At 40.6% G+C, this 19817-nt stretch overlaps 1 protein-coding gene and 1 long non-coding RNA gene across 4 annotated transcripts in view; one reads left to right on the top strand and one right to left on the bottom strand.

Moving 5' to 3' along the window:
- The window catches only part of LOC134475652 (uncharacterized), a 33181-nt gene extending 27797 nt beyond the window's left edge, over positions 1 to 5384 (bottom strand). Inside the window, exons 1-2 of the long non-coding RNA XR_010046822.1 lie at positions 5291 to 5384; positions 4478 to 4550 (exon numbers count right to left, since the gene is read on the bottom strand). This is a non-coding gene — a long non-coding RNA (uncharacterized LOC134475652). The remainder of the gene's footprint in view (positions 1 to 4477; positions 4551 to 5290) is intronic.
- Positions 1 to 19817, top strand: part of Thsd4 (thrombospondin type 1 domain containing 4) — a 537636-nt gene that overhangs the window by 298227 nt on the left and 219592 nt on the right. The window lies entirely within an intron of this gene.

Here is a 19817-nt window from a genome sequence, read left to right as displayed (position 1 = left end):
GAGGTCGCTGGTAACCAAGAGAGTGACTGACAAGGGACAAGAGCCAGATGGGCCTTTTCTAGACACTGAGCAGGGTGGCAGAGTGTTCCGAGGAGCTGGTCCTCCTGGCCGTCCCTAATGGGCCATTAGAAAAGGGTGCCATTTGCTGGTTCACAGAGATGAAAGTTTCTGTCATTCTTCTGCCAGCAAACAGGTCTTTAATATTTCCTGCAAGCACAGGTCTGCTTCATGTCCTGTAACTGAAACAACTATAATCCTTCACACCAGAGAACCGTGGGCCCCCACTCGTGCCCTGGCAGTCGACAGGAGCAGAAACACCTGCGGGGAAATCAGGCGAGCATTTTTGCAAGCCTTGTCTGGAACTGTAAATGCTCGCTGGTCACTGGTGGCTTTGCCCCCCCCCCCTTTAGTCGTCATTTTGTTTCTGTTTCCAGCAACTCCCCTGTACCTGAGAGAGGTACTAGGTAAGTGTATTTTGTACAGACGCCCACCAGACTTCAGTAATACTATCCATGTCTGTTTGTCCATATTATTTATTGTGTTCAGAGCTTCTGTTTTTAATACCAGGCTTTTGTCCTTGTAATTGGGTAACCTTTCTCTCTCCCTGACGCTAATGAAATTATTTTTATTAGAGTCTGCAGTTTCCTAATCATTGCTTCTGGATTTGGGGTTTTATGGGTAGATCAAGAACAAATCGTCAAGAGTTAGACACAGGAGAAAAGGTTTACTTTACCTTTGGGAACCATATAAGCACTAACAGATACTCAATGCTTGAAACAAAGAATTTTTCATTAGTTGATGTAATAAGCAGACAAATTTGGAGAAGAAACAGGCTGGGCTGTTTTTTGTTTGTTGAAGGGGATTTGGTTTAATTTTTGAAGCATACTTCAGCCTTCAGTTGCCAGTTGTTTTTTTTAAACATAGCTTTAACTCTTTAGGAGATTTGAGAGAGAAAAAAAAAACTTTTTCTAGTTCTGACCAAGGGTATCTGGCAAGTTATAGTCACAATTATTTAGTTTTCCTCGTCTTCCTAAATGAAATAATATTACTTTCATTTCAACTTAAATTGCTGTAAATTTATTTTAATGCAAAAAATAGACATTCTTAAAGAAGAAAGTAAAAATATTTATATTCTCCCACTCAGAGACAAACATTTTTAGTATGTTTTTTAGGATCTTCCCTGAGCATGTAAAAACATACACATGCAGTTATATTTTACATAAAAATGAATTTTTACTGTGTATACATGTTTACCTGTTTCCTTAATATATTTCAGATATCTTCCATATTCTTCCTCTGTGTATAGATACATGCCACTAGATAAATAATAGTGAGTATTTAATACATATATCATATATGTATTTAATACATATGTCACAATTTCTTACATTCCTTATTTTTGAAATTCAGGTTGTACATCAGTCAACTTTTGTCATATATAGTTTTATATCCAACAACCACAAAGTCTCAGCAACATAAGGAAATCTTTTTGCCCATGAGTTTGTAGTGTGACTTGGGTGACCTTGAATCTCATGTCCCCAGGCTTTTCCGTAGTGATGCCAGCTAGTGTTTGTCATGGTGATGACGAAGGTGCCAGCCTGCACACCCAGTCACAAGCTCCAGCTCTGGCTTGGATCTTGGTCATGAGTGCTGCATCAGTCAGAGTAAGTTACATGACCAAATTTGGGGGCAGGACATACTCTGGACCAACTTATGGGGGCACGATAGATAATAAATATTTCTAAACCCTAATCTGATCTCCCACAGGCTGTCTCCACTTTTCATTGTTGTAAATATTGCTCTGCCTACTCCTGTGCAGACCATTTACACACCTGATTGAGTTTTAAGGGCAAATTAATGAAACTTGGCCAAATGTCAAAGCATACATAATGTTTTGATGTTTATACATGTGATCAAGCTTCCCAGGTTCAACTGGCTTAAAACCAGAAGACTTTCTGAGATGTTTTTGGGAGGAGAAGAAGGGTACTCTCTAAGGTATGGGGGAAGCCTTGTGTTTGAAAGAGGAAAAAATACCTCTAAACAATGACAAATGTTGCTTTTAGATGTAACTGTTAGACTCTGAGAAAAAAAAGCCCCAGTTCATTCTAAAAAGTCCAAGTTGATATAATTTGATGACTTTGGAAGACTGTATTATTAGGCTTATGTGAAAAGTACTGATAGTTTCCTTTTGCTTCAAAGTGAATTTATAAAACTTTTAGTTTCTTCTTCAGGTAAATGCATAGACAGACAGGCAGACATTAAGAAAAAAGCCTTGTGAGTTCCTGGGAAAATGATCTTCAAAAATTAAGCACTCATATTTGAACTTGTAAGTCAATCAGTTCTTTCTGGACCACTAGCACTTTTCAAAGTAGCTAAGAACCTTCACTGAATTTCAAGGCACAGTGACAGTAGCGGGTGACTTTCTTGGATGCATGTAACTCAAGTAGAGATCCCTGGTTCTTTTTTTTTCTCTGTATTTTTTGTTCTTATTGCTTTAGCCTCTTCCTCCATACCATTTGTTCATTGAGCCTTTACCCAAAAATAAAAAAGAAAGTAGAAAAGAAGAGTGTATGTATATGCTCACTGCCAGATGGAGGAATTATTTCTTTATGTCTGTTGTCCCAAGTATTATTTCCCCACCTCCTAGTCATTCATTCTGTAGAAACTGATGAGAACAATGCAATTTCTAATCAACTCCTCTGACCTCAGGTGAATATTGACAAAGTAACGATCCTTGATGTACTCCTAGCCGTTGCTTGAAAACTCAGCTTTTAAACTTTTAATACCAGAAAAGCAACCCAGAATCTTGAGGATTCCCAAATTCCAACATCAACATGTAGAACCAACTTAGAAAGTATGAAGGGAAAAATAATCTCTGCTCCTTCTGACCATAGTCTGATCAAGGTATTTGGTTTCATGTAATAGTAACCCAATTTATAGTAGCTTAAACCAAATCCCTAAGAAGGGTTTATTTTTCTGTCGTAACAAGAAGTCTAGGGTGAGTAGTGTTGAGTTGGTTGTGTGGTTTAATAATGGCACCACCTCTGTGGATCGCTTGGCCTTGATCCTGTGGTCATCAGAGAGTACCTGAATTGCCAAACATGATATTTAGGTCAAGGCTGAAAGACAGATGGAAAGGGCAGCATTGCAACTTCCCCAGAACCAGCACTCGCTCTCTCCTTGCAGAGTTCAGCTTACATTTCATTGGTCAGAACAGCTGACACACACTTCCCTAGCTGTGATGGAGGCAGAGAGAGTATTTCGATGGAGTCATCAAAAAAGGAATAGGTATGATTGCCAGTAATCAATATTTTACATAGTAAAGAATATAAAGTGGTAGAGAGATACCTGTGACAGTTAATAAAAGCACCATCCAGAGACACAAGGAGAGTAGAAAGAGGGAGGGAGAGAAGGACAAAGAGACAGAGACAGAGTGAGCTGAATACAGGTTCAGATCAGTTACACTGTTTCAAATACCTCAATTCTTGGAGGTTAAATGTTCCCAGAGACCCTGTTAAAGACTTGATCCCCATGGTAACACTTTTGAGAGGTCCCGAGGACTTGCAGGTAGAGGGGCCTTAGATCATCTGGGGTGTGCTTCTGAAGGGGATATGAGACCTTGCTTTCTTCTATCTCTGTTGCTTCCTGGCCCTGAGGTGAGACTGTGCTTCCTACTCTTGCCACACACCCACCAGAGACCCCAAGTCATGGGTCTGCTCAATCTTGACTGGGCCCTCCAAAACTGTGAGCCAAAAGAACTCTATAATTATCTGCCTCAGGTATTTTGTTATAGTACTGCAAAGTTGACTAATACAAGCATCTTCTTTAACTCCCCTAAATTTCAGATGTGTGAATATATGTATATTATCTGTGTGAATATGTGTATAATGACATATATTTTATATATGGCTTGTATCTTACTTGAATTTGAATCCAATGTATATCTTCTTCCACTAAGTAAAAGATTATTGCCTACTCCTGTTGAGGCACAAGCATAAGTACTAATTAGATAATAATAATTATTATTAAATACTCCTGTTGGTTTGGGTTGGTTATTCCATTTCAGTGAGAGTAATGATCATAAACTTGTCAAAGTGGAGAGGAAGAAGCACTGTGAGCAGAGCTCTTAGGCTGGACGGGGATTTGCTTAGGAAAGGATCTTGAATGTGACCTTTCATGGTTTTGTTTCCTCCTTCTGAGAAATGGAGACACCATCAACCTGCCTACCTCATGGGGTGTGAACAACAGAGAGCAAATGTCATAGAAAGAGCAGAGATCCTTTCATGTGTTTATGAGTGTGGCGTACATTTCACAATGGGCTCACCAGACAGCTTTTCTCAGGACCTGGGCTTACTCAGGATTTGGAATTGAGATGGAGACAGGATTACAGTCCCCAAAGGAAACTTTTGGAATATTTTCCTGTGAAATTCTTAGTGTTCTGACCACTGGGGAGCTCCTGTTTCCTGGTTTTACTGACCGTCCCATTTAATCACGGAGGATGGTTCTGCGGCTGTGAAATCACTCTCAGAAGGGCCCTCATGCTCTTGTTTCTGTAACAGAAGAAAAAAATAATTGGCTATGGCCGCTTCCTCTGTTATTTTTCCAATGAGATAGGTGAGTCTCATTATTCCAAATGTAATGTGAGGAAACTGAGAGGTTCAAAAAGAATATAGGTTTTGCCCAAGATTGCCCAGAGCCTGGCTTCTACACCACAGTTGTCTTAACCCAAGGCAGAGTTCCCAGCTGCAGCTCAATCCGAGGCTGAGGTAATGTCACCAACACAAAAGCCCCCCTCACCCTCGTTTCTGTGCCTCTTGTCATGCTTCAAGTGCATTTTTATCTTATGTCACCTTGTTCTCAGCTCCACGAGGGTAGTGGAACTACCTATCGGCAGACACTGAGCCTCTGAGAGGCAGCTTGGCCCACCCAGAACCGCATCACGGAATATGTGATGATGTGGAAACCCCACAGTGTGGTAAGGCCTGGAGCCAGAGTCCCCTGCAAAGCTTGGTCATACTAGAATCTGAAAGTATCCTAGGTTTCTGATCTAATGAAACAAGCATTCTGGTTGAGTCCCCTTAAGATGTTCCACTGTCTCAGAACCTGATCTCTGGTCAAGCCCCCTGGTCTACCCTGAGCATTACATGGTGATCTCCCCCAAACATTTAAACCGCTTTGTGCCTCCACACACCCCATGCCTCCACTCTTCCCAGCTCCTTTAGAGGCCAGAGTTTTCAGATTTGGAAGAAAGAGGGGCAGCCCAAGGAAGTGACAGACATTACTGTCCTACCTGCTGTCCTCATCAGTCTCGGTAGCTTTCTTTCAGGCGCGTTGGCCTGCTGTGATGCAGCGGGCCTGACTCTCCTCAGCATGGCATGGAGCCCTAAGGGAGGAACCAGAAGAGAAGGGTCCTTGGCCAAGCTCAGCCGCTGGTGGCCATCCCCTCTCCTTCCCCAAACCTCATGTCTTCATCCCTAAGCCGAGATAGTTGAACTAGAACTGCCCTGAGGAATTTTCCTGTAGTCTCCTTTCCTCCCTGAGTAGAGTTACAGCTCTCCATCATGGACCATTCTTGGCTCAAATTTATTGTGGTTTAGTGTTAGAAGAGGAACTTACTGCAAATTCATCTTTAAAGTGTTTTGAGATCACTAAGGGAAAGCTGAGCTCACCATTGCCTCTGGAGCATTTGACGTTACCAAGCTTGCTGAGCAGAAGGAGTTCTGAGCCAAAGTGCTTGGAGATCCTAGAGTCCTTATCCTGCTTCCTGCAGGATAGCACAGCCCATAGAGAAGGAGAAGGAGGTGAAGAGAAGGAAGAGGGAGAGGGAGAAGGAGAGAGAGAAAGAAAGAACTGGGTTTCCTATATTATTTTGCACTACCTTTCATAGAATGACAAATCTTTTTCGCAGTATTGGGGATTGAACCCAGGGCCTCACATGCTTGGCAAGTACTTTACCACTGAATCAGACCCCTAGGTTTTCCTGTTTGGGGTGTGTGTGTGTGTGTGTGTGTGTGTGTGTGTGTGTGTGTTTTACTGGGGACTGAGACTAGGATTTTTACAATGTGGTAAAACCCCACCCTCCTTTGAAAAAAATCTTGAGACAGAGTCAGTAAGTCACCAACACAAAAACCAGTTGCCCAAACCAGGACTGAACTTGCTGTCTTCCTACCTCAGTCTCCCAGAGTACTGGGATTACAGGCTGTGTGTTCCAGGCCTGGCTTTGTCTCCCAATTCTACAGTCTTGCTAAATTGTCCAGAATGGGATTAAACTTGGAATCTTCCTACCTCAGTCACTTAAGTAGCTGGGATACAGACGTGCACCACTGCACCCATGAATGAGGAATCTTTATTAAGATATTGTCAAGTTGCCCCGTAAGCTGAGTGACCCTGCACACCAGCAATGTGTGCCGTGTTCCTTTGCATGTGCCCCATGAGCACTGCAGTTCAGTGACAAGTCTGCCTTTCAGGCTGGGGAAATAATTGCATCATCCAATACCGCTTCATATTAAAAACTTTCTAACCAGACACAGCTCCCTTTTCATAGTAATTACTTGTGGCAAATATGCTTTTTGAGAAAACAAATGCCGAATGAATTGAAATCAGATCATGTTTTTTCTTCTCTTTCTAAAATGATTGCAGGATGCAGAACTTTTCATTTGTTCCCTGCAGGAACAGGGGTGGGGGACTTCAGAAATGTTTGAAAGCTTTTTGTAAGTCATTTTAAATTTCTTACATTGATTCCTGTGTACTTTACCTTTTTAGTTACTATTGTAAATGGACTGTTTTCATCTAGTTTATCTTCATTCTAGCTATTATTCATAAATATGAAAGTTACTAGATTCTGTGGTTTTTGTGCTTTATTATCTTCCTATATTCTTTATTTCAGTAATTTATATTTCTTTTTTTATTCAAGGTCTATAATCATATCTGTAAGTAGATATTACATTATCTTTTGCTGGTCAAAATTTTACTCCTACTTTGTTTTTCTTGTTCAGGTCCATAGGCTACTGCTTCTAGTACAAAGCTTCTTTTGCTCCTGACCCTACAAAAGATGCTTCTTGTATTTCTCTCTTCAGCATAATGCCAAATCAGTGGTAGATTCGTTATTGTTACTATTACTACTACTACTATTATTATATTAAGGAAACATTCTTGAGTCTTTGAACATTTGCAACAAGAATAGTATTGAATTACAGTTTTCTTTCTTAAACTTAGTAATATGGTGAATTACATGAATTACCCTCTAATATTAAACTGTCATTATTCCTGTCATAAACACCACCTGAGGATGCAGTTGTTCTTTTAATATTCTGGAGTCTATTTGTTAATTTTTCACTTAGGATTTCTGCATCAGTATTCATAAAGCATAATCTGTAAATCTACTTTTTAAGTCTTCATTGCATTTGTTGATTGCCCACATAAGAAAATTTGGAAGATTTATTCTATTTCTGTGTTTTAGAATAGTTCAAATAACTTCAGGATTTTCTGTGATGTTAGTATAAAGCCTACATGAAACTGACAGAATCTGGTACATTTCAAGGGATGAGGCTCATTTAGCAACTTTCTTCTTTATTAACCCCCTCATGAAAATTGGTCTGTTTAGATTTTCTCTTTTGGAATCAGTCAGGAAAGCTGTATTTTCTTTAAAAACTGTCCATCCGTCTAAGTTTTCAGGTGTATTTTTCTTGAGTTTAGCAAAGTAGCCTTTTACGATTATTTTAGTTTGCTTAGATTTTGTAATAATTTTCTGATAACATTTCTGACTTTGACTATTCATTATTTACCTCCATTTTTCTGAAGAAGTTCAGCAGGTTATTAACTTCCCCTCCAAAAGCTTTTAGTTCTATTTAGTCTACTGACTTATTCCACTTTGCTAATATTTGCTGTTACTTTTATTAATTACTTCCTTTTGCTTCTCCTCAGTTAATTTTTTTCTCTTCTAACTTATAATGCCCCAATTTCCTGTAGTCCCGCACTGCAGTTGGTGTATTCCAAGTGTCCCAGTGATCCTGTTGCCATGGTTTCCATCATCTTTAATAGACTGAAGTTCATTTAGGAATTTCCCCACCAAATCTCATGGGAACAATATTCTCTGAGTTCCTGCATGTTACAAATTATCATCCTATGAAGAAGTGATTAAGACTATGCAGCAAAAAATAGGGAAAGAAGGTGGGATATTATAGAAATGGAGTACTGTAAAGGTGGGTCACGCCCCTCCACCGTTATTAGTTGTAGTTAGTTATTGGAACCATATTTTTCCCTGTAGAAATAATCAGCTTAAAAATGTAAATTTGCTGCCATTTTTTTGATCATTCAAAATAATTCTCATTCGAACCTAATTTTGAATTTCAAATGTCGTGTCTTGAAAAGGAACTGATCTCGTCTTGTATGGTTTTAAGCCTGATGACACCTGGGCTTCTGGCTGCTGCCAGCCCACCACCTGCCACGACGCCCCTCTGCGGATGGGGAAAGACCGTTGTCCCTCAGTGGAGCTGCTTGTCTCTGGAAGGGCATTAGCTTTAGCACTTTGTGAAATGTGCTTCCTTTAGAATCTCGCTTCTCTTCTTTACACCTTCCTCTCAATTGCTGAGGAGAAAATTTGTCTTACGTTTCCCCTTTTAAAATGTGATATTTGTGTCTTGGTTTTTCCAAAAATGGAAGATGGTGGGATTTCCCCCTTTTTAATTTTTTTTATTGTTTCCTCATGAAGAAGGGCAGAATGCCAACTTGTAGAATCATATTCACACCAGAAGCCTACTTCTGTCATTTCAAACTTTGTTTTCTATTTTAAAAATTAAACACGTACACATTATAGTTCCTGAGAAATATAAAAGAGAAAATTAAAACCACCATTGCTGTCTAAAACCTTGTATATTTCTTTCTAATCCTTTTTCCATGCTTACGTATTTTGTTTCCTTTAGAAAACTGGGATCACTCTAAACCCATAGTCTTCTATTCTGATTTTCTTTTCACATGAACATTTTCCCATGAGATAGATGAAAAACCTGCATAAAATATTTTATCATTTCCAAATTATTAGACATTGAATTGGTTCTAGCTTTAAACTAGCATAATTTGTACTGTATAAACTAGCAAATGCAGTCTATGGATGACATCCATCCTTTTGATGTTTATTTTTATAAATAAAGTTTTATTTAAATATGGCTGTGCTCATTTGTTTATGCATTATCTAAGGCCATTTTATTAATACAGTGCTAGAATTGAAAATCACATAAAGACACATCATCTGCCAAGTCTAAAATATAAAACTATGTTGTGCTCACTTCGGCTGCACATATACTAAAACATAAACTATTTGGCTCTTTATAGAAAAAGTTTCCAAAGCCAGTTATCCTATAGTAAACATCTTTCCATGTTATGTTTGTGTGTGTGTGTGTGTGTGTGTGTGTGTGTGTGTGTGTGTGTGTGTACCGCTCAATACAAAGCCCTAGAAATAGAATTACTCTGATCAAATGGGTATGAACATCTTTACTGCACTTGCCACTTGTCCATCGAAAGTTAACTCACTGTTAATTGTCACTAGAATTTGAAAACCTGTCATCTTCTCCATACTCTTGACAACACTGGGCATAATTATATTTTTAATGTTTATAAATGTGGGAGGTTAAAGGATGAGATCTCCTTTGTATTTGCCTATGTTTTTTGATGACTTGTGAGGTGGAACATTTCTCCATAATTGACACTTCTATTTCCACTTGACTTGCCTGGTAGCATCCTTTGCATATTCTCCTGTTGGCTGTTTGGTTCTTTCTCAGTGGTCTGTAAGACCTATTTACAGGTTATGGGTACTGTGAACTTGATGCTTTGGCTGTAAATAGCTTTCCCTTTGCTCATAAGAATGGTGCTCCTCAAAATCACAGCACAGTGATGATCCCCACTGGTTTAAAGGAATGTGGCCATTCTTACAGGCTTGGATTTTGTTTTCAAGAGAACCTTCACAAATCATGTTTGTGAGCAGAAGCAAAACTCTATGGACCTTGCTTTCCTTCCCTGATCTAAGAGAAGGAAAGCTTCCAGAAAAGGAAGGTGGCCATGGAAGATGCAAACCCCTCATTACCTTCTTTTTCAGGCCCAGAGTTGGCCCAATATCTTCTTCAAAGTGAACAATTCCTCTTTGTTCCTAAGGAAGCTGGCCTTTAAGTTAATTCCATACTCACAGAACCTAGTAGCAAGAGTTGATCTGTTTGTGGCAAGCATTATTCATAAAGCATGCCACATTTAAACCCTCTGCCCCTCATGAAATGCCTTTTTCATTATTTTTTAGAAACTGTGTAATGAACTGCTGAATAACAGTTAATCACTGTAATGAGTAAAGTAGTCCCTTGAAAAATGGCTCTAGCAATCAAACTTTCCAAATAAAATTTTGGAAATTTGGCTAGCATCTTGTCTGAGATGAGCTCATAAGGAAGGTATTTCGGGGGTGCATGGTTGTTCCTAAAGTCCTGAGATACAGAAACCTGTTTGGATTGCCCAGGTGACAATGCTTTGGGAAGACTTGAGCACGGTTTGTATAAAAGCATTGAGCAGCCTAGACTCTGCATGTTTTGAGTAATGTGATCCTATCATGATGTTTGCTCCAGAGCTGGAGAGTGACATTTCACTGTGGGACCATTTGTGACTACTTCTAAGGTTGGGCTGCTGAACCAGTGCAACACCCGTGACAACTGTCACTCTTAACATTCTTTTGATTTAAAAAAATGATTTTTGTCTTTTGCTATGAATTAGTACTGGAGCCATCTCTAACTTAGTAGTAAACTGTATTTGTATTACATCACACAGGTCAAGGTTTCCTTCATAGCATCAAAACCTGTGAGGAAAATGAGGCTATTGTCTGCATTTAATGGCTGAGTGAACTGAGGCTTTGAGAAGTTGAAAGTATTGTTGTGAGTTTGTCTTAGTTACTGTCCTGTCACTGGGATAACTTAAAAGAGGAAAATTTTATTTAGATTCACAGTTTCAATGGGTTTAGTTCATGATCAACTGACTCCAAGACATGGTGAGAGGGCCTGGTGAAAGAAGGCCGCTCGGGTCATGGCATCCGAGAAGAGAGGAGCCAGAGATGAGAATATACCCCTCTAGGTCACTCCACCAATGATAGGCCCCCAGCTCTGAGCAACACTGCCGGCTGTGTAGCTCCTCCCATTCCAATCACCTTCCCCAAGCCCCCACCCCAACAAAGACATTTGGGAGACATTTTAGATATAAACCATAACAGGGCTGTATGACTAATGTGCATCAGCATTGGAATATGAATCTGAGCTTTGGTTTTGCTCTGGAACCTCTGTACTCCTATGTGAGCAATGCGAATGACCCTGCAATGTTGCAGTGACTCTCTTTGTCCTGTGGACTGCTTCTGCTCAGAGACCAGATGTTCCTGGGGCTCACACCGTGTTCTAGCCATCCAGGCAGCCCTCCTAGCCACAGTGGGTAGAATCAGCCAAGTGCCTGTGTAGAGAGAGCTGTTACCATCATCATGGATGCGGGCAGGGAGGCTCCGAGCAGTGACCTGGCCCAAGAGCACAGTGCAGCCAGCCAGAGGTTGTGCAGATGTGAGCTCTGCCCTGTGAAGTTTTGGCACTGTCATTGCCAGCGGTAATGAGAACATGGTTGCTGCAAACAGCCTCGACCCTGACCTTTATATTGCTGCTGTCAGGTGGCATCTGAGTGATGTTAGGTAGATTAAATATTGTGAGTCAGTGTTTGAAGGAAATGATGCGTATCACTAAGATGGGGTTTGAAAAATTACACCTTAACCTTTGTAAGTGAAAATATTTCAGGACAACTGTTTTTGCTTGGACACCTACTGTTCATATTTGCAGAATGAGCTCCTCAGGCGAAGAGGATGTTAATTTCAATGATAGTAAACAACAAGCATGAACTTTTGAAAAGGGCAAGGACTAGCCTCATCTCTGCTCCCTCTTCTCCTTTCTTACTCATTCTCTAAGCTCTAAAAGTGCCAAAGGTCCCAAGTCACTGCTGACCCCAGAGTCATACTACAAAGCCTAGAAGCTCTCCAGCCCAGAACACAGGTTTTTAATTAAATACTCTTAAAAGCTTTAAAGAAATCTAAGTCTGTTTTCTACAGTATTACCTCTTTACTCTTCCCTCTTCTAACCCTCTCCTGGCCACCGCCACACGATGGTCCCCAAGAGAAATGCCTTCTGGATCCATGCCCATGAGAGAATTTGATATTTTTCTTTTAAGTTCTGTTTTCGTGCAGGAAGAAGAGTGGCTTTATAAGCCATTACCAAATCAAAGCACCATCAGAGGAGGACAGAAGCCTCCATACATGGGGATGAATTATTTTTGCCTGTTGATTTTATGCCAGTGCTAGTGAAATTTCACAGCTGGTTATTTAAAAGTCCCAGGGTCAGGGTTTTGTGCTATTTATGTCACAAGAAGCAGGAGAAATAAAATACCCTAAAGATATGAAAACATTTTGTAAATCGGCATATTTTTGGCATATGTTTCTCTTTTAGGGCCTAGGAAGTGATCTATGGGCTCTGATGAGGTGCTGGGAGAAGCCCCCCCCCCCCCAGCCATTCTTAACATGCCCTGCACCTACCTTCCCAAGTATTGATACAGCTGACCCGACTCAGGCTGGGGACAGGTGAGAGGAAACATGGACAATTTAAGGCTTTTCAGAAAGCAGGGAGAAGAAGTGGTGCGAGTGACCTAAGCCACAGTTTTCTTGAAAGGTAGAAACTGCTAATAATTCAAGTTAACAACTGCCAATAGCAACCCAACCTTGTTTTCCTCACCATAAATTTGAATCCTCCTGGGGTTATTTTTGAGAATGCTAAAGTGCACCGTGCACCTACTGCTTGGAGCAGTTCCAGACTTGTCCTTGAATGTAGGGACCCAGACACAATGTTCCTTCAGCCAGGGACAACACAAGGGCCTCCTCTCTTGGAGCAGACATCTGCCCATTGCAGGGCTGGGATCCAGCATGGTGAGCTGATGTCCTCAGCAGGCATCTGCAGCCCACTCAGCCAATAACACTTTAAACAGACAGAAAATACTAACATTATAGCCTCTCTCTGGTAGAAAAGTGTCATAGAAGGAATCCAAATGTTTTTCCTGTGCTGAGAGTTTCTGATATCCAGCAAAAGGGACAGGGCACAGTGACATCCTGTTGGGTCACAGAAACTGCAGACCATGGGTGTTGTAAAATATTCAAATGAGGATCATATTAGTGCCAATACAATAGACAAGAATTTGCATTGAGAAACCTCTTGTGTAGGCTAGGGAGGAGTAAGTCTAAAACTTAGTCCTGGGTAAAAACTATTTCATGGATAAAACACCTGCCTGTCCTAGAGCACATTGCAAACCCACAGTGGCAGTGTCACTGCAGGCTGTAGAAATATCCGGGACAGAGCCTCCCCTTGCTTTTCCTGCAGGGCTGCCACGTTCCCACAGAGTTCTTCCTGGCACTGGTCTGCAGGAAGGGATGGATTAGCGCTAAATACCGCCCTGCGGTCTCTTATGTTACAGATCCATTTGGAACATTACTTGTTCTAGTGACTGTGGGAGACTTTTTTCCTAAGCAGAGCTAAGATAATTCAGCAATGTGTGATGGTATCTTACCTGAACTCAGCTTGTGATTCTAAGGTTCCCTTATGGTATAAGAAAATAAACTCTTCATGTTAAAAGTGGACTGTTAGTGTATGATAAAAGGCTGTTGGAATAAAATATTAATGAGCATTAGACCAGCAGAATCCATAGGAGACAGAAATAGCCATGGCCTGTAGTTCAAGGTGGTTTCCCTTTCTTAAATTTGATCTCCTAATAATGACATCCCATGACTTACAAAGCCAGCCTCATTGGCTTACCTACCCAGGCAGTGACGACCCTCAATTCCTCCATCTTTCTCCTCTCTCATCCTCAGCAGGCATGTTGGCTCAGGGTGCAAGGAAGCTCCTGGAGCTCCGGTCAACAGAATCACATTCCAATCAGCAGAGTGAGGAAAGAGCACACAGGCAAAAACATACACGATTGCCTGCTTCCTGCGCAGGACCAATAAAGTGTAGAATAAAACTGGGGTCCTGACCTTAGCTAGAAGAGGATCCCCATACCCGTTTTCCACTTGGGCTGACAGCCAGCCACTGACCATGCAAGAAGCCACACTAAGAGCATTTTCTGGAAGCGTTGGGCCCTGAACTGGATGATGCATTAGTTACTGACAAAGAGAAACAAATACATGGCCAGTGGGCAAACTCTAGACCTTTCCATCCATTGCACGACAGCGCCAGCCCTGACGTCCCATTCAGCAAAAGGGGAGGATGATTCTGCAAATCCTGGAGTTGTTGCATCAGAAATAAAATTTCTCTCCAGTAAGAATGTGGCTATGCCAATTTGAATATTTCTCAAAATGTCCCATTAAGAAAGAGAAGGGATATAGCTGTGCATTTGAGGGTTATACACATACACCTATCTCCATGAAATAGTGTGCATAAATATAAAAATAGCATTTTGATAATTTATTTAGTAGTGCTTGCCGTGTTGCTTCTGGTTCCAAGGCTCCTGTCTGCAGAGATGGAGCCTAATCTCCTAAAGCTGGCTCGTATGAGTCTCCAGGCCTCTGCTGCAATTATTTTCTCCCAGTTTATCAATCCAAGATGGCCCATTTTTTGAATAAAGCCATCGGGCTCTAAAGATTTTATATAATAAGTTTTTAATGCCATTGTTTCGAAAAATAAATGATTTCCACACTCTCCAAGTGAGAATATTGCTTTGGAGTCATCCGGTTAGTGTAGCTGGCAGATAACATGTCTGGTCCATGCCAGTGGGATTTTCAAAGTGAGGAATTAAGCATGTTGGGATAAAATTATATTGAAAGGAAACTGGATGCTTTACAAGGGGAGCAGTGATTCTCAGTGGTTTTGGTGCTTGTCCTAAATGGAATGGCATTAAGCCAATTTGGGATGGTAATAGAAATCTAATACTCACATTTAATAATTAGTAATTTTTAACAAATAGAAACCCTGCTGTTGGATTATGCTGCTCAAAACAATATTAAGTATTGCAACACTTTCCAAAGAGAAAGAATCCATGGGAATAATCCGTGTAGCGTTATAATTTATCATGCTTTAAGGGGACAAGGATTCATTCTTCTTGAGTGAAAGCTGATTATTTTTCCCGTAATGAAAATGCTAACGGTTTAGGGTCCCTTGCAAATGGAGACCCACAAGACCTTCCTGCTGTGTCCAAGTGCCTGAAATCTATGTTAGCATATTTCACATTTTTCACCCCAATTGTGCTTGAATATTGTTGATGTCTTGCTGATAGGAGATGGGGAACAATGTTCCATTGTTTCTGGTTTTGTTTGTTTTTAAATAAAATCCCGTGGCTGCCTCTCCTGGAGGTGCTTCTCCTCTGAGTCTGTCTGGAGTCCTACCTTCCTTCCCTGCTCCCCGTGACCACTTTGAGCCACCGTTGTCACCAATGGTTTCCAGACATAACAGAAGCCACCCCAGCTGCTCTCTCTGCCTCTGAATTCCACAATTTCTGTGAATCCTCTGCCCTGCAACCAGGTCAGTCTGACGTGGGGATCTTAGCCCCATAAGCACCAAAAACAGGAGCATTCATTAGTGTTAAATTGATGACAGATCACTTCCTGGCATGGCTCACATGGGTCCTTCCTTTCCCACTTGGTCTCTCATGATTTCCAAGCACAGAGTCTCAGTGACCAAGGAGTCCAAGCAGTGACTCTCCTGTCCCCAGAGTAGCTATTTTCCCACAGCTTTGCTTCAAGCAGTTCTCTCTACCAAGCAGTGCTTCCTTCAAGGCCAGGAGGAAGCCTTTCTGCACATGCTCAGCCCCTCAGCCTCCCCCCAGGCCCAGTGCTCTCTCTGGCCCTGTCTCTGAAGAGCACATTATCCCCACCACACTTTTGCTATGTCACATAGGATTCCCATCCTACGTTTTCTACGAGTTTTTTATTCTAAGCGATTTGAGGGCCATGTTTAGAAGTCTTAGGTACTTGGCACAATTAATACTTTTACATTGTGGTAAAAACACATAATAAAATTTACCACCTTCACTATTTTTAAGTGACCATTACTATGGTGTGAACTATATGCACATGACAGAATTTTCGAACTTCTCATCTTACAAAACTGAAACACTGAACACCTCCCTTTTTGCCTCTCTAGTAACTGCCAACCAGCATTCTATTCTATTTCAAGAAGTCCAACTACTTTAAATACTTCCTATAAATGGAATCATGCAGTATTCATCTTTTACTGACTGTTATTTCACTTAGCATGAGGTCCCTAAACTTCATCCATATTTTAGCATATATCGGGATTTCTTGCAGTTTTAAAGCAGCATAATATTCCTTTGTGTATGTTAAACACACACACACTTCATTTTCTTTATCCATTCACCTATTGGTGGACAGTGGTATCACTTTCCCATGTCAGCTATTGTGAAACATATAGTGAACATGAGTGTACAAGGACCTCTTCAAGATCCATTTCTCAGTTTTCCCAGATAGATACTCAGAAGTGGGATTGCTCAATCCTATTGCAGCTGCCGTATTGTTTCCCAGAGCAGCTGTGCCATTTAAAGTCCCATTAATAATGCGTACAGGTTTCAATTTCTCCATGTCCTTACCAACATTTTGCTTTCTGGTTTTTTTTTTGTTGTTGTTGTTTGTTTGTTTGTTTTTCAATATACAGGCATTATACCTACCAAGTATGTAGTGACATCTCACTGTGGTTTTGACTTGCATTTCCTTGTGACTGTTGGTGTGGACCACCTTTTCATCCACTTACTGGTCTTTCATATGTCTTCTTTCAGGAAACATTTCCTTAAGTCCTTTGCTCATTTTCTAACTGGATTATTGTATTATTATTGTTGATGATGATGATTTATAGGCATTCTTCATTTATTCTGGATATTAACCCCTTCTCAGATATATACTTAGTAAATATTTTTCCCATTCTATAATTTGCCTATTTCATCCTGTCAACCGTTCCCTTCGCTGAGCAGATGTTTTTTTAATATGATATAATCCTATTTGTCTGTGTTTTCTTTTCTTTAGTTGCTTGTGCTTTGGTACATTATGCAGCTGATCATTGCCAAATCCAATGTCATGAAGCTTTCGCTCTTAAGTTTTCAGTTTCAAGTCTCATCTTCAGGTCTTTAATCCATTTTCAGTTAATTTTTGTATATAATGAAAGAGTCAAATTCCATTCTTTTGTATGTCAAAACCTAGTTTTTCAGCACCATTTGTCAGAGACTGTCCTGTCTGACTCTGCAGGCTTGCATCCCATCTAAGGTCCTGTGACCATACGCGTGGTTTTCTTCCTGCCCCTCCATTCGCTGTTGCTTTATACATTGTCCATGCTCCATGCTGCACTGTTTTCATTGTGTAGCTTTGTAATATGTTTTGAAGTCAGGAAGTCTGAGACCTCCTGCTTTGTTTTTCTTCCTTAAGATTGTTTTGGCTATACAGGGTCTTTTGTGAGACCACATATATTTTAGGATTGTTTTTGTTCTTTGGCAGGAAAAAGAAAAAAGCCCTTGGGATCTTGATAAGGATTTCATTGGCTTTGTGGATCACATTAGTAACATCAATATTTTTATAATATTCAGTCTTCCATTCCTGAACATAAGCTTTCTATTTAGCACAGTTCTTTATTATATAACATTGAGATTATTATCGGTGAGAAAAAATAAACACATCTTGCTCTCTGTGTGAATGTGTATGTGTTTATATGTGCATTTCATTTAGAGAGTAAAAAGTAGGAAACAAAGCAGTGTTTATATACTCAGCACTTTCATAATTTTTCTCAGTGTGAGTGTTGGTGTCCTTATTATGCAAAGAAAGAAATGCAGATTCAGGTATTAATGATCATGTAGCCTGTGGCAGGTTTATTTGACTTCCAAACCTGTGTTCTGTTCACATTCATTTCATGTTTAGGCTTTCTGCCTATATTTCCTTTGCTCTGTGCTATTTTCCAATTTTGCCAGTGGAAGCTGTCGTCTGACTTTATTCCCAGGGCTGGGCACTGCCAAGGTTATCTGGAGACGGTATCTCACATGGCCAGGCTGAGTTGAAAGAATACCCTCATGTTCTCTGATTTAATTCACTGAACTTTGTGAATGTCTTTTGGACAACTAATGACTGAAAGCTGACTTGAATCTAAAAGTGCAAATAACCCTTCACACCTGACTCCCTTGTGCACCTCCAGGACCTTTGTCTTGCTGTCATTGAGTCATCTGGGGGTTTTTCTTGTCTATCTCTGCCTTTTCCATTGAGCACGTGTTACACAATTCTCAGAACAGATCCCGCAGAGAGTGCACCTATTTAACTATGTTTAAGATCTGCCCAGGAATGTGGAACATGTTTAAATATAAAACTGAGAATGAGAACTTTGACATTGATTGATTTTAGGAATAAAGTAGAATTAACCCACGATACTGATCTCATAGAGAAATATTTTCATAAAATTCCAGAACACTTGTGGAATTAGGGCCCCATTGTACAGGGATGATTAGCATGGTCATTAGAGTTGATATAGAGACGGAAAGGATCGCAACATCATTGGGACAGGTCAGTTCATTCAGATCTGTTTTGAGATGTGCAAATGCACTAACACAGGGCCAGCCAAGCGTGCATTTACAAAGACAGCCTGGCACTTTCTACATGTGTGTTGAAATGAATGAGAAGCACTAGATTTCACCAGTACTATGGTAGAGAAATGCAGATAATAGATGCACTTCTCTATGAACTTTTATAGTAGGAAACAATTTTAAAGTTTTCACAGCTCCTCGGGGAAAAGGAACACAATATTTTACTCAAACAAGTACAAAGGATAATTTAGCAATTAGAAAAATCTACTAAACGTCTTCCAGTTTTAAGTTAATCATGTGCAGAAACAATGTGTGAGGTCTAACATTTCACAAGTTAGAGAAAACCATCTGGGAGGGGACAGAGATGACAAGAGCACTAGAAACTTCCATGTAAGAAGGATCAAAACAGCTGACCTGAAATAGCAGACTGGATCATTAAGTGTTCCTTACCGCATATATAATACTATGTGTTGTATACCAAAAAGAGGTGAGATGCTCTACAGCAGATAATTTTAGGTTCCTGTTCAGCTTTAGATAGACTAAAGGTCGAATGCTTTAAATTAGAATTGGAAATAAATGAATTATTTTACAAATGAGGTATTTATGACAACGTGTGGGTATTAGAGTCCTCAGCACTGAACTCAGATGTGCTGCTGCCCCAGGTCTGGTGTGCGCCAGGTGCCACACTGGACTTGGCCACTTTCCTCATGCAATATGGAGTCCAGCAAGTTCCTATGTAGGTGACTTACATCTGGTACACAGTACAGAATGGGGGATATGCAGTAGAGTATTATAAATGTAATCTAAGTGAGCTGTGTAAGTTGAGGAACAGAACCCAGCATTCCCAACGCTGTAGGACTCCATAAACTAAGCACTGAAGCTGGTCACAAGTCATCGATCAGGAAGCACCTCTAGCTGGGGGGAGCCCAAGCCTTCTTGAAGGAGTAGTTGAGCCAGGGTTCCACAGGAAGCCTTGCAAAGCTCTGTCTGAAGGACTGCTTCTGACAGTGTGAGCAGCACAGGTAGGGGGTCTTAATTACTGTGCATGTTGCTAGGATACAACACCCAACACCTGTCACTCAAGGGAGGAGAGGTTTATTTGAGGAAACCTCACAATGTGGAGATTCTAGTCCATAATCAACTGGCTTCGAGGAGAATGAAATGGCAGGCAAGAGCTACTTGCAGTATGGTAGACAAGAAGCAAACTGAGGAGC

The sequence above is a fragment of the Cavia porcellus genome, unplaced genomic scaffold (genome assembly GCF_034190915.1).
Source record: "Cavia porcellus strain 051 isolate PalLab524CR breed Dunkin Hartley unplaced genomic scaffold, mCavPor4.1 scaffold_4, whole genome shotgun sequence".
Taxonomy (NCBI): Eukaryota; Metazoa; Chordata; class Mammalia; order Rodentia; family Caviidae; genus Cavia; species Cavia porcellus.
This window is presented reverse-complemented; position numbering and strand designations above follow the sequence as displayed.